Source organism: Equus caballus, chromosome 17 (genome assembly GCF_041296265.1).
Source record: "Equus caballus isolate H_3958 breed thoroughbred chromosome 17, TB-T2T, whole genome shotgun sequence".
In the NCBI taxonomy this organism is placed as follows: Eukaryota; Metazoa; Chordata; class Mammalia; order Perissodactyla; family Equidae; genus Equus; species Equus caballus.
In genome coordinates this window covers 63,381,988-63,396,153 of record NC_091700.1, presented here as the reverse complement: position 1 = coordinate 63,396,153, position 14,166 = coordinate 63,381,988, and the positions used below count along the sequence as shown (strand labels likewise).

The following is a 14,166-nucleotide window of genomic DNA, read 5'->3' as shown; positions in this document are numbered from 1 at the left end:
CCATGTTTGGAGAGTTTTGACACCAAATTTACTGAACTTAAAAATGTCATATGATCTATTTTATTTTTTCATAAATATTTCTTAAAAATTAAAATGGTAAGTTCATACATGCATACCATACAATTCATTCATTGTAAATGTACATGTCAAAGAAATTCACACAATACACAATCCTCACTGCAATCTAGTTTGAGTGTTTCCATCATGACAAAATATTTCCCCATGTCGGTTTCACTAAATGACTAAAGTATTAGCCTTTACTTTTCTTTTTGAAATTATGTGTCGAAAGATAATATTATGCATTATTTCAATGCTTTGAAACTTGTTTATGGACAAGTCTATGGTCAATTTAGTCAGATATTGTACTGTGAATAATGTTCAACATTGTGAAATTTGTTGATACGTGCTTTATGGCCCAGCAAACATAATCACTTTCAGTAAATGTTCTACATTTACTTGAAATAAATGTGGATATTCTTGAAAACTTAGTTGTCTGTCATGTCACAGCTCCTTTGACAATATGTACTTTTTTCTGGGTAGTTTTAAGGTGGTGTTTTCAGTTTCTAGTTGTCTTACTGTGATATGTCTTAATGTTTTTATAATTATTTGGTTTATGACTGGTGAACTATCTTCATTCCACTGACTGATCATCATGCTGCCCATTTCACCTTATTAGCAGCAGTGGCATATTAGATTCAGCTTGACTATATAATTGATAAAACAGTGGCTTCATCAGACACCACATTTACTGAACTTTAGGAAAAGATACAGGAAAGGAAACAGCAAAAAATGTTTGGTAACAGCAGAGCAACGATCTCCTGACTCCCATGCACAGCCTCTGATGTCCCATTCCATATTGCATGTGGGTGTTCACAACCTGAGAGGCTGAGTGTTTGTAGACAATCTCAGCTCCAGAAAGCTATCCACTATGGGATCACTTTGGCTTAATCACATAGCCCACTCAGAGAAATGTGACTCACTTCCATTCCCCAGACAAGCTGCATCTCATCATTCTCAGTTACTCATTACTCAATAAATGATCTCAGCAAAGAGCTACGGGTGCTTGGTCTGGCCCATAGCCTTTGTTCAGATTCTCCTTTGTCCAGGATAAAGTAGATTTAGGTCAACCTTGAGTAATTCCATGAGTAAAGGTTATACAAAGTATTCAAACACAGGCAATTCTTCACGCATCCTGAGGCTGTAATAAAATTCTTCGAACTTTCTTCTAATTCTTTTCTTCCAGTTTATCCCAACCCTGATCCTTGGGACACTTGATAAGTTTATTGAGACATTTTAAAGGGAAAAAACTTCTAGAAAATTAGAATTCCCTCCTCAAACACGTTAAACATGTCCATAGCCCTGAGAAATTTTCTGGTGGCCCTTTACCAACTGGAATATTTTCCATACAGCTTTCCTTACTGTTACTTGCAAGTTTCTACAGACGTTGATAGAAGTTTTAAAGGTGTGTGTAACTTTCCCAAAGCTAAATTTATTTCTTCCTTTTTCTATTATCAGTCTCCATGTGTATTATATGAGTTTGAATTTTAAGCCACCTTTTTAAAATGTATTTTTTTCTTGGGGGTAGTTTTCTACATACTTTCATTCTTATTTGACTATACATTTGAACCACAAATACATTTATCACCCTATAGAGTTGTTGAAAAGGCATTAATATAATGATTAACACACCACACATTATTTAATATTAATGTCAGTGTTTTATATTTTCTCGGGGAAAAAAAACCCAAAATGCTCTTTCCTATATACTCTCTGTTTCCTATCTTAGAGTCCTTGGGAATAATTGTTATGCAAAGTCCAAGTTTCATCTTATCTTGGGGAATAACTATGACAAAGCCAAAAAGAACATGTTTTCTTTGACGCATGTTTCCAGATATCACTGGGGAAAGCCAATCTTCTGCCTTCCATGGAATCAACATGGTGTTGATCATTAATCTAACTGTTCCAAAGAATGTATCAGAGGAAATGTAAGTTTCTTTTATTTCTGGGCACAGTGGCCAAGAGGATGCAGCAGTAAGTAGTAAAATTGGTAGTGATGATTTTGCATTATATAAGCAGTCCATAGTATTTCCCCAAATTGACCCCACTATCCTGAGCCTTCAGCACTCCTAGTCATGTCCTTTAAACATATCAGAATGCAGTGAAATTAACATGTTAAATACTTTTCTAAATGAAAGCATGCACTCTGTCCAAGATTTCCAGTGAGATTAATTCAAAATTGGCTTTGAAGCAGTTGCTTCATCAACTTTCTAGGTTAATTACCAAACATGAACAATTTCTTAGAAGTGAATGACATTAGGGTCCCCACCTAGGAGTTATCTTGTCATCATCATTGTGCCCTAACCTTCAGATAATAAATTTCCTTTTGGCTCCACACATTCAATCTAGTTCCCAAGATCCCCAAGGCTCTCTTATGAATCGGGACCAGTGTTGATTACGCTACTACAAGTGTTGTGTCCATTGAATACTTGTGGCATTGAAGCAATTTAAGTATAATGTATATGCCTATTAGAACTGTGTCCGCTAGGAAATGTGTTGTCCTTCATTCCTAGGAAATTGCCTGAACAGCATGTCATTCTGATTCATAGCAACACATGCATCAGATGTCGTATGCCAGTCAGAGTAAATCCAGTCAAGCTCAAAGGGAAGATTTATCTCCAGGCTGAATAAAAACCAATATTATAAAAATAATAAAAAATGTAACCCAAATGAAAATTTCCACGCTGCTATATTCAAGTGGAATATCATAGGACACAGATTGATGTCTTTCCCTCAAATCATCAAAGTATACTTGCCAGGTAAATTTCATAGTTTGAATTCATTCAGTTCTTCTCAGAGGATAACAAATCAGGAATGTCTTTGAGAATTGGCCATGAATTGGCACACAATTGAGAGAAACAAGCCTGAATATTCTCTTATGCTGATACGAGGTCTTTGAAGAGAGTGATGGTATTCTTCCTCAGCATCATTATCCATTTATGGACTTCATTACTTTCTGTGACAGTTTCCCTCATCTTCCATTTACTTCCTGTCATTGTACAGACTTGACATTCTGAATGGGAGTCTCTGATTGAGCCATCCATACTGGCAACCCGCAGGGCAAGTTTCAAGAAGAGACTCATCAGAGTTTCCTTTTTGGTTTGGTCCCTGGAAGGAGCAGTGTTAGAAAAATAAAATAAAGTGGGATTACCTTTACCAGTAGGAAGTTGGGTAGGACATATAATCCATCCTAGTTTAGTCTTTGAAGGGAAGTCACTCTTGAACCCCCTGTTGTCTTATTCTGAAGAATTAAAATGCAGTCCTGAGTAGAAGTTTCCCTTTGCCAGGTTAGCACATGCAGTCCCAGGCCTGGTGTAATTATATCTGGCAGGCTAATGGCAAATTTTTGTAGGAGAGATAGAGAATTTTATAATCCCATGATTCCACCAACACATGCTGCCATTCTCACCAACACCTATGAAATCTTTCCAAAGATATTCCCCATTTACTATTCCTCATATTCAGATGAAGTATATGTTTACCCAGTAGAGGCAGACTGCCCTTCATTCCCTTATCATTCCCTGTTCTAGTTATTACAGCTGGGTAGCAAAATACTTCAAAGCTTACCTCAAAACTGTGAGCAAATTATCTCAGCATAAAGCAATCACCAATTATTCTCCTGGATAACATGGGTTAAGAATTCAGAGAGACCACAGTAGGGATAGATTATCTCGACTCCATGATGTCTGGGGCCTAAGAGGGAAGACTCCAAGTCTGGAGGCTAACATCATTTGAAGGGTCACTAATTCGTATGTCTGAAGAAAGATGCTGACTGACAGACAAAAGTACCTCATTTACTTGCTACCTTGGCCTGGCTTGTCCACATGGACTCTCCATGTTGACTTCCTCTCAAGATTGTGGTTGGATTCGAAAGGCAAGTGTCTTTGGGGTGAAAGATAGAAGCTATACCTTTTTTATGTCTTACCTTCAAAAGCCACTAAAGGTCCAAGTAGTTCGCAAGGCTAACCTCAGATTCAATGGGAGGGAACATAGACCCCACATCTCAGTGAAAGGAGTGTCAGTAACAGCAAAAGTAGAACATGTGAGGTAGGAGAGAGAGAGAGCAAGACTTGAGTACTGTGGAAATCAGTGAAAGTATAAAACATGGGTGATTTGGATCTGAGAATGTGAGGAGAGAGAGGATACAGAAAGCCAATATTTGAAGTGATAATGGACACAAATTTCCAAAATCTGATGAAAGATACTAGAAGGAAAGGGTTAATCACTATTTTGGTAGTCTTTCCTCTAGCAACAAGAATATCTGAGGATTTGATTCTTGATTAAATCCACTTTGCAACATCAACTCAAGGAACTATTAGGAATTTGATTGTATTGGATCGATAATAAATGAGAATCCGGCCCACGGCTATGTACTGAATTAAGCATCTGTATCTCATTGTCAACATTATTTATCAAGTAATGAATAACTAGATAATGAATAATGGCTATTAGTTATGTGTCCCTTGACGATTTTGTAACTAGCTAGTCACATGGCCTAACGGGAGTAATGTGACCAGCTGAGTAGTCACTGAAGGGAAACTACAGCTTCTTTGAGCCGACCTCTTCCTCAAACAGCTACGTTCGTCTCTCATAATTACACACATCTAGATTGAAGAATATCTGGGCCTTTGGAAATGGTGGCTGGAAGTCATGGATGTTAGCTATACTGTGCTGGTTCTCTCAACCTCAGAAAAAGAGAAAATCCTCTCTTAGCTATAGGTAAATACACTTGATATTGATAGAAGCTTATTCTTTTTCAAGAATTTGATTGTCAGTCCAAACCCATGACCATTGCTGCTGAAAAAGCAGAATGGGCATTTCAGGGTAGATTGCAAAAAATGGGGAGGGCATAAAAATTAGGAAATGGCTATGAACTATTTTCTGGTTGCTGCCAATCCCTTAAATGATAATACATCCACTCATATGGGAAGGCAAAATAAACAAAATCAAACAAAGCAAAAGTTGAGACATATTTGAAACTGTGGCAGGAAGAAAAATGACCCTCCCCTCAAGATGCCATGTGCTAATCCTCTAAACCTACGTACATGTTACTTTATAGCCAAAGAATCTGTGTGTATGATTAAGCTAAGGAGCTTAAGATCTTCCTGAATTATCTGGATAAAGATAATGTAATCACAAGGGTCCTTATAAGAGGAAGGCAGGATGGTGAGAGTAAGAGAAAGAAATATGATGACAGAAGCAGAGATTGGTTGCAATGAAGTGGTCCTGGGCCAACAACAAAAAAAGGGAACAAAAAGCTAGTTGGCGCATTGTTGCCATCTGGATGGAGGAAAATTAACTCCTGGCCAGGGAACACAGCAGCTAAAAGAACCTGTCAAATATTTTCCCTTTATCCTATCTTGAATACATATAAATCCAAAACTGTAAAAGGAGGTTAAATAAAAAAACACCAAGCTATTAAAACAAGGTACTGAATAAATTCAATCTTTCAATGTGGTAGTGGTAGAGGATGAGTGATTTGAGGGTCAGTATCTTTCACCAAATCTCTAGCTGGGGTTCTAAGATTGTACAGTATAAAGTTATATAGCCTTGGGTAGATAACAAAAGTTTGGAGGGGGAATAGATTTTGATGCATAATACACTGGAAGACAAGAGGACACAATCAGATAACTAAAATTGAAAGCTGCAAGGTAAATTCATACTATGGCAGCAGTCACCAGTGTTATGTGAAACTGTAGATTAATCTGTACCACGGTATGAGAGCATCACCTGTACCAGAATGCACGATTGGAATGAATGAGACTGTAAATGGGAGCAATTTACCGTTGACGGCTTAGCGTTGGATGTTGGGCAAGTCTGCACTTTGTTTTATTGTTACGCTAAATAGAAATTTTGGAACTTTTGAAAGCAGAAATTTTGCATTCAGTGGAAGAATGGCAGAACTACATTCTGTAGTTCTGTAGAAGTAACAGAGGCATACTACACTCAAAATATCTTCACTTGCAAGTGTCCCTGCTGGGCTCTGAGAAAACTAGATATTTCCTGGAAGGTAAATGTTCAGTCTTATGGCTTGAATTATGTAATTCCTCTAATAGCATCTGCTGCCAGGTATGATGACTGGCTAAAGTAGAAAATTCACAGCTAGACTGTCATAGAGTTGGCTAAGGTTTCCTTTTATGTTTTATCTCAATTTTGAAGAAAGTCAAGCATATATTCTTCTTCTTTTCTTTTTCTTTTTCTTTCTTTCTTTTTTTTTTGGTTGGAAACTCCTAAAGAGTTCATTCACTGTTCCTCCCCTAGGGTGTCTGATTTTTCCAGTGTACTGTTACTACCTGGTGAGATGATGTGTAGAGTTGATTACCATCAAAAGTAACTTGATTCATTATATTGCTTATATTATACCATTGTCTTTTTCAGAAAAGCTAGCCAAGAAATTTTGGGAAATGGAATAGCATATATGACTAATTGTTATAGCGTATAATTTGTAGTGGGATACATGACTAATGATTAATTTAACCATCTAAAATATAGGACCCTGATCAATCTGTTAAGTTATTAGGAATAGCTTGAGCATGGGCCACAAGAGACATTCCACAAACACTATTCTACTTACTGCATTCTTCTAACAATAAGTGCTTTAACACTATATGAGATGCTTTGGATTTTGGTGAACGTATATATGTCATTGAGTATCTTGTTAACATTTATACATAAGGGAACTGGAAATAAAACACATGATAACAAAAATGCAGCTGAAAGAGTAGCAGATTATATTTTGCAAAAATGATCTGTCTCTTTGTCTCTGTGCCTTTCTCTTTGCTTTCCTGTGCTTCTGTTTGGATACCTTGAGTTGACCTATCTTCCAGTTCATCACTCATTTATTTATTTTTGCTGTATAAAAGCTACTGTTAAATTCATTTCAGAGTTCTTCATTTCATATGTACTAGAGCATCTAGATTTTTAAAATTCGTTTTATAGACTCCAATTTACTGTTAAATCCTCTATGCGTTTTTCTCTTTTTTCATAGTTTTCTGTATATTCTGGAACATTTTAATTGGAATTATTTTAAATCCTCGTTAGGTAACCCCAATACTTGGATTACCTGTGGGTATAGTTCATTTTTTTTTTTCATTTTAGTCAAATGATCTATTTTGTGTTTGTGTTTATGTGTGTATATACGTGAACCTAGTAAAGTCTGACAATGCTAGATATTTTGGGAAAAAATAAAAAACTTTAGAATCTTCAGATAATGTTATTTTCCTTTGGAAATGATCAATAGAGTAGTGGCTATTCTCATTAATTATGGACTGTCTTGAATTGAGGCTATATTGCATTATTTATAAATCTAGATTTACCTTTCATTCGCTCTTGGGTTTCCAAAGTTTTCAACTATAATTCTCTTTTATTTTGTAGACCCATTGCTCTAGTGGCTTTTGAACTCTAATATTTGCCTAATGGAGCTTCGAAAAATGACCTGTTTGCTTGTCGGAGAACTTTTGCTAACGATTTTAGTCATGAATTCCAGTTAACTCTAGTATTCAGCAAATGTATTGAGGGAAACCAGTCATATCTTGTCATTGAAGTCCCCACGTCTGCACTAGAAATTCTTCCGGCATCTTTGTCTAGTCACAGAGCTATCCCCTGGGCTGTGATTTGGATCTTTAACCTCCTGCTCTAATCAGAATTAGGAAATTGTCTTAGAGTAGAAGTGGCTACAGGAGCTAGGTCACTTCTTCAAGATTTCTCCTGCTCTGGGCCCTTGTCTCTCTAATTCTGATTGACACAGTTAGCTTTCCACTCCTTCAAACAGATTATATCTATGTTTTGTTGACTTTTGTGGTCATTTTAGGTAGAGACACTGATTGGCTGTTGGAAACTCTATCCAACAAAAAAAAGAAATATATCAAAGCTTATTTTATGAGGTTTTTTCCATGTGGGGGAGATTACAAGTCATTATTAGATTCTCTTGTTAGAGCTCAACAGCGTGTTTGTGTATAAAATAAATACATAGCAAAATATCATACTGTACAGGTTATAGATACACATCTCAAATTCAAAAAGTATAGGAAAGTGGACACAGAGATCTTATTTTCCCATTCATTAATTTTTATAAGAGATGTGTCTTTTATTGAGCTTACAAACTCCTATATATTGAAAATATACGTTTAAATTTTTGACCAACCAGGCTGGCTGGCCCAATGCTAAATGATTATTAGTGATACAATGCATGATGCATAACGGAAGTATACAACCGAGGTAGGATTTGTGTGTGTGTGTGTGTGTGTGTGGTTTTAGTTTTTTTTGTCTTTAGATTTTTTTTCTGGTGAAAATATGTAACAGCAAAATGTTTAAATTAGAAAACTGAGCTGCTGCTATTTCGAGAAAGGGAAAAAAAGAAAATTTTTATCTTATTTGTAAAATATAATTTCTCCTAATAATAATCCATTTTATACACATTATTTCAATTAAAAAACATTATTTACAAGCATATTTTACCAAAAAATCTTATTAAATAAAAGAGGGCTTCTTTTCTTTTTAATTGTAGCATTTTGTTATTAAGAAATATTACCAAATTCTTATTATTTATTATTTATACCATAGTATTCATTGTTTCTATGCATTTTATCCTGTCACTGTGTACATTTTAAGGACAATATTGAAAAATGTTTTAAGTTAATTTTTCTAAGTAGCAAATATTGCATTATTATTATTATTATTTTCTCATTATCATTAATATTATTGTTATTTATTTTTGACCACTGAGAACGGAAGCTTAACCAAACAGTGAATATTAAAATGCCTTCCCAGTTTGACCCAATCTAATCAACCACAGGACCAAATGTCCAGCTTTTCTGGGAAGTAAACCATATTGGGTTATAACTGAGCTGCAGTACTGTGTTGTGAAATTCTGGCCTTGATGAAATTCACAGCATCTTCCTTACAACAGGAGGAGTTTAGTCATGTTTCGACTGAATGTGGAGCATAGCAAAAGTCCCAAGGTGGGCTATGATCTAATTCACTATGATGGCAGGTTTTGTTAAAAGTTGTTTTGTAAGCTAATTTGGAAATTGTTAGAATGGATTATTTCAGCATCTTATCCAAAAGAGACCTTGGGCTCTTGGAACTAATGATAGTATAATTAATATCATAGGGAGATAATCTTTGTTTGCCTGAATTCTGTTCCTGGCTATCTTTGTGGGTGGATATTCAGATTAGTGTCATCTCTTTGCTAGTAAATAGCATATGTGGATATTTTATGCGTCAGTAAAAAGGCAAAACAGTGATTATTAAATGATCAATAGGCACTCAGATCATATGGACCAGAGAAATCATAATATGGCACTACACTTTAAATTTCCTGGTTTAAGTAAATGCCCTAAAAGATTTTATGATTTTAATCAATCACTATAGATGGTTATCTGTTCCATTAGTAAATATATGTGCAGGAAACTCAATTACATATTGCTCCTTAGTATTCCATTCTAGAATTTTAGTACTCACTTATGTTTTGTTTGTTTGTTTGTTTATTTTGGTAATATAGTTCACTTCAGCAGATACTATAATAAATATATAAAAGTTATATATTTATAATGTAGTTAGTAGGTCGAAATTTTCCATAAAAAATATATCTATTGATCTCTTCCCACTTAACTTATTGTTCCAAAGAAAATTTCTCAACCCCGAAGATCATAACCAACTATGAACATGAGAACATTTTATGTTAACTACCTCTCAAGTACTATTTCTAAGACATATAGCATAGCCTCTACATCTGAAATCAGTAAACTTAAAAGAATAATCTTCCTTTCTCATTGACTAACTTCATGTATTTTTTGACTTCTTTTTTTTAAGATTGGAGTAATTTACTCCCAGATTTTTATGAAGTTGTATAATTATATACAACAGCTCATTATAATTCCCATCAATTAATGATCTGCCCTGGCCCCTTCAAATCCACTAGTGTTATAGATTGTCGGAAACTACAGCTTTCTCTTTACAAGATAAGCGTAAAGAGAAGGGCATGGGGCTTTTCTTCTGGAATGTGTGGTTATTTTATACACAGGTGCAGAGAGAGAATGAGGAGCAGATCATGTTATTGTAGAAGGTTTTTCTCATATACTAAACTTAAAGACCAAAAGTGTGGCCATGTTGGGGCCGGCCTGGTGGCGCAGCGGTTAAATTCGCACGTTCCGCTTCTCGGCGGCCCGGGGTTCGCTGGTTCGGATCCCAGGTGCGGAGATGGTACTGCTTGGCAGCCATGCTGTGGTAGGCGTCCCACGTATAAACTAGAGGAAGATGGGCACGGATGTTAGCTCAGAGCCAGGCTTCCTCGGCAAAAAGAGGAGGACTGGCAGTAGTTAGATGAGGGCTAATCTTCCTCAAAAAAACAAAACAAAACAAAAGTGTGGCCATGTATCCAATGCATGGAACGTCCAAACTATAACAAAGTAATTTAACACCACAACTGAGGTATAAAGAGTTTTCAGTTTACTAGATTAAACAGTAATATGTTGAACTATTACAAAAAAAACCTCCTTGACTGAATTAAAAAGAAATATATATAAACAGAAAAATTTGAGATTAGTTAAATTGAGTTGTTTCTTTGTTGCAAGTAACAGAAAAACTGGTACACCAAGGTTAAAATGGGGATTTATTGGCTGGAACAAAGACCTTTTAATGAGAAGAAGACCTTTTTGTTTTTTTATAACAATAGCAATAACCCTTTTTTGTAAATTGTTAAAGACTTACTGGCATGGTTAGCTATACTGAAGGACACTCATGATCATCAGGACTATTTGCACTCCTTGGGGAAGGCTCTAACTTCTCAAGTCCAAAATGATGTTCCTATTGGGGAGGTGGATGCCAAGAGAGATGCTGGGATCCAGGAGGCCAAAGCCAAAAAGGAAAAGGTGAGTGCTCAGCACCTGAGTGAGATGGAGATGACCAAGGGGCAGAGGGACTAGGAGCTGAGAAGGCTGTGTATGACATCAAAGTCACCACCAGCAGCTTGAGCTGGACTGTCAGCTTCAGGTGGCCAAGACTAAGCAGCAGATGGAGGAAAAGTGGGTACAGATGCAGGTGGTGGAGCAGGCACAGCAGGTGGCAGTGCAGGAGCCAGAGATCGCACACCGAGAGAAGGAGCTGGAGGTCCGAGTTCTGAAGCCAGTAGAAGTCTAGTGCTACAAGCTGGAGCACCTAGCTGAGGCAGAAACGTCTCAGCTGATTCTGCAGGCAGACAGAAGCCGAGTCTGTGCAGATGCGGGAGGATGCCAAGGCTTTGCCACAGAGATTGGAGCTCTGGGTCAAGCTTGAGAAGATGGCCAAGAAGGCAGAAGAGTTCCAGCAGTACCTGGAGGCTGCTTGGCTGGACATTCTGCTAGAGAAGCTGCCCCAGGTGGCAGAGATCAGTGGTACCTTGATCTTGGCCAACAAGATCACATTGGGGTCCAGTGGAAGTGGGGCCGTGGGGGTGGCCAAAATGACCCAGTGTGGGAACACTAGCCTATGTGCCCTTTAAGCCATGCATTCCTGGGGCCCCTTGTCTGGGCTAGCGCTAGCACTCATGATGATAACAGTCCTGGGCTTAGTCAACCCAGCTGTTTCTCCCAGGATAGTTAGCACAAAGACTGCCTCCAACTGAGGGAACACGGAGGCCCTCAGGGGTTTCAGGGGGCATTCCAGTCCTTGGAATGCAGGTCTTACAGGGACAATCCCCCTTGGCAAGCACACAGCCTTTGTTCCTCTGCCTACTTAAGCCAGCTTCTCTCCGTGGGTGGTAGCGGGTGCACATTTCTGTCCAGCCAGCCGCCACTGGACATTCACTGTAAGTGATTCCCAATAAACCTATATGTTTCATTTGCTGTCTCTAGGTCTTTTCTTTGGTCTCTCTGAAGCCTATCCCACACTGCTCACCCAGCTGGGTGTGCAATGGGACTCCCAGGAGGTACTGGACACCCTAAGCTGCCTCCCTGAGAGCATGAGGAGAGTCAGAGGTGTCAGCATCTCCCAGGTGAACCTCAAGTATTTGTGAACAGCCTGAGCCCTCAACCTTCGCTGACACCCAGCCTCATGGACCAAGCTGCCTGAATGGTCCCCATACTGTATGCACTTCAACTGGCCTCCTTCAACTGGCATGTTCTTTGACAGTGGGGTTCCACCCCTCACCTCTCCTTGCCAAATAGCCTGTACATTGCCTTGGAGGGGAAGGGTTGCTTTCCTTCCCAGCCCCATGCAACCAAGACTGCCAGTCCACAAGAGGTTCCAGGCCAGCCTTCTGATTATCCCACCCCACCCCCAACTTAGTTAACTTGAGCTTCCTAATTAAATTAGACTGTCTGAGCTTGTTGTCTAGAATTCTTTCCTGACTAAGACTAGGGAATGACCTGGCCTGGAGGGAAGGGTCTCAACTTCACTTGTCAAATAAATTGCTAAATTTATTTAAATTAAAAAAAAACTCTAGTTTATTATTTACAGCTAATATAGAGATATGTAATCTCCATTCAGTAACATACAATAAGGAAAAAAAGCATTTTAAGCTGCTCAACATGATACAAATGTACTATTTTGCAGGGAAACCCCTCCCCACTCCCGCGTAATTTTGAAAGTCTTGCTATGAGGTATGGGCCACTTTTCTACACGTGTGTGTGTGTTTGTATTGCTTACCTGAACGTGATCACCAGATACAATACAGGATGCACAGTTAAATTTGAATTCCAGGTAGGAAACAAATATTATTTTCAATAAGTATATTCCAAATATTGCATGGGACATACACTACTTTTTTTTTTTTTTTTAAAGATTGGCACCTGAGCTAACAACTGTTGCCAATCTTCTTCTTTTTCTTTTTTTTTCCTTTTCTGCCCTATATCCCCAAACAACACCGTACGTACTTGTATATCTTAGTTGCCGGGCCTTCTAGTTGTGGCATGTGAGATGCTGCCTCAATGCGGCCTGATGAGCAGTGCCATGTCTGCGCCCAGGATCCCAACCGGCGAAACCCCGGGCCACCACAGTGGACCACATGAACTTAATCACTTGGCCCTGGGGCCGGCCCCATACACTACTTTTTTGTTGCTGTTATTTAATGGAATTTCCAATTTAACTGGGCACCTTGTATTTTTTTTTTTTAGGAAGATTATCCCTGAGCTAACATCTGCTGCCAATTCTCCTCTTTTTGCTGAGGAAGACTGGCCCTGACCTAACATCCGAAGCACCTTGTATTTTTATTTGCTGAATTTGTGACCTACCCAGTAATCTTATATTAAATGTATTTTTACCTTGACTTAGCAGATTCCTTGCTACCAAAAGCTTTGATTTTATAAGACTCAGTACCACGAAGAGGGGAGCTACAGATAACAGGTTCTAGTTTGTCAATTTTAATCAGAGATAGGGAGAAGATTAGAGAAGTACCTAATATACGCTGGGTTTGGAGGATGCCAACACTTGTTAAGCATGAGCAAAACACTTATTTAAATTGTAACATTGTTTAATACTGGAATCAAAGGATTTTGCATTTGGGAACTGAGCAAGAAATCTTCAAATATTGAAGTGTTTTGGCTACTTTGGGTCTTGAGTTTAAGGAAGTTTGCACATGTGATAAATGTGGTACAAAGAGGACTGATCTGAATGAAAGAGAAAAGAGAACAATCTGGCATTAACCAGGGAGACTCTGTCTCCCTGTGGTTAGAAATTGGCTACTAAGCAAATAACCTAGAAGGTGGTTGATTTCTCTAGACAAAGCAAGATTCCTAAAAGCTGACTTTGATGAAGGCCAGAGACTGAAAAGACATGGAGTGCAGTAGAAGCCTGATCCCTCAAGCATTGTCTCTGCGTTCTCCTTCAACAGTTCTACCTGACAATAATGCGGTAACTCTACTCATGAGAATACAGCTGCAGTGGAACCTGAAAGCAAAGTGTGGACTAACCACACAATGTTGTTTTGATCTCCCCTTAGGCAGATGGAAAGAGAAGGTACAGACAATAGAAACACTCAAGCTGCAAGAGTAGACCATGGAATCAGATGGTTCAGGATTAAAACCTACCTTCCCAACCTTCTAGTCCTCTGAGCCAAATTATGTTCACTAATGGTATTATGAATTCACTTTCCTAAATGCTAAAATGTCAATAGCAAAAATTCAGTAATAATTT

The 14,166-nt window shown here is 38.1% G+C and overlaps 1 pseudogene; it reads left to right on the top strand.

Annotated features, from left to right (window-relative positions):
- The window catches only part of LOC100065367 (flotillin-1-like), a 101,867-nt pseudogene extending 89,809 nt beyond the window's left edge, over positions 1 to 12,058 (top strand).
- The last annotated feature ends 2,108 nt before the right edge of the window (positions 12,059 to 14,166 follow it).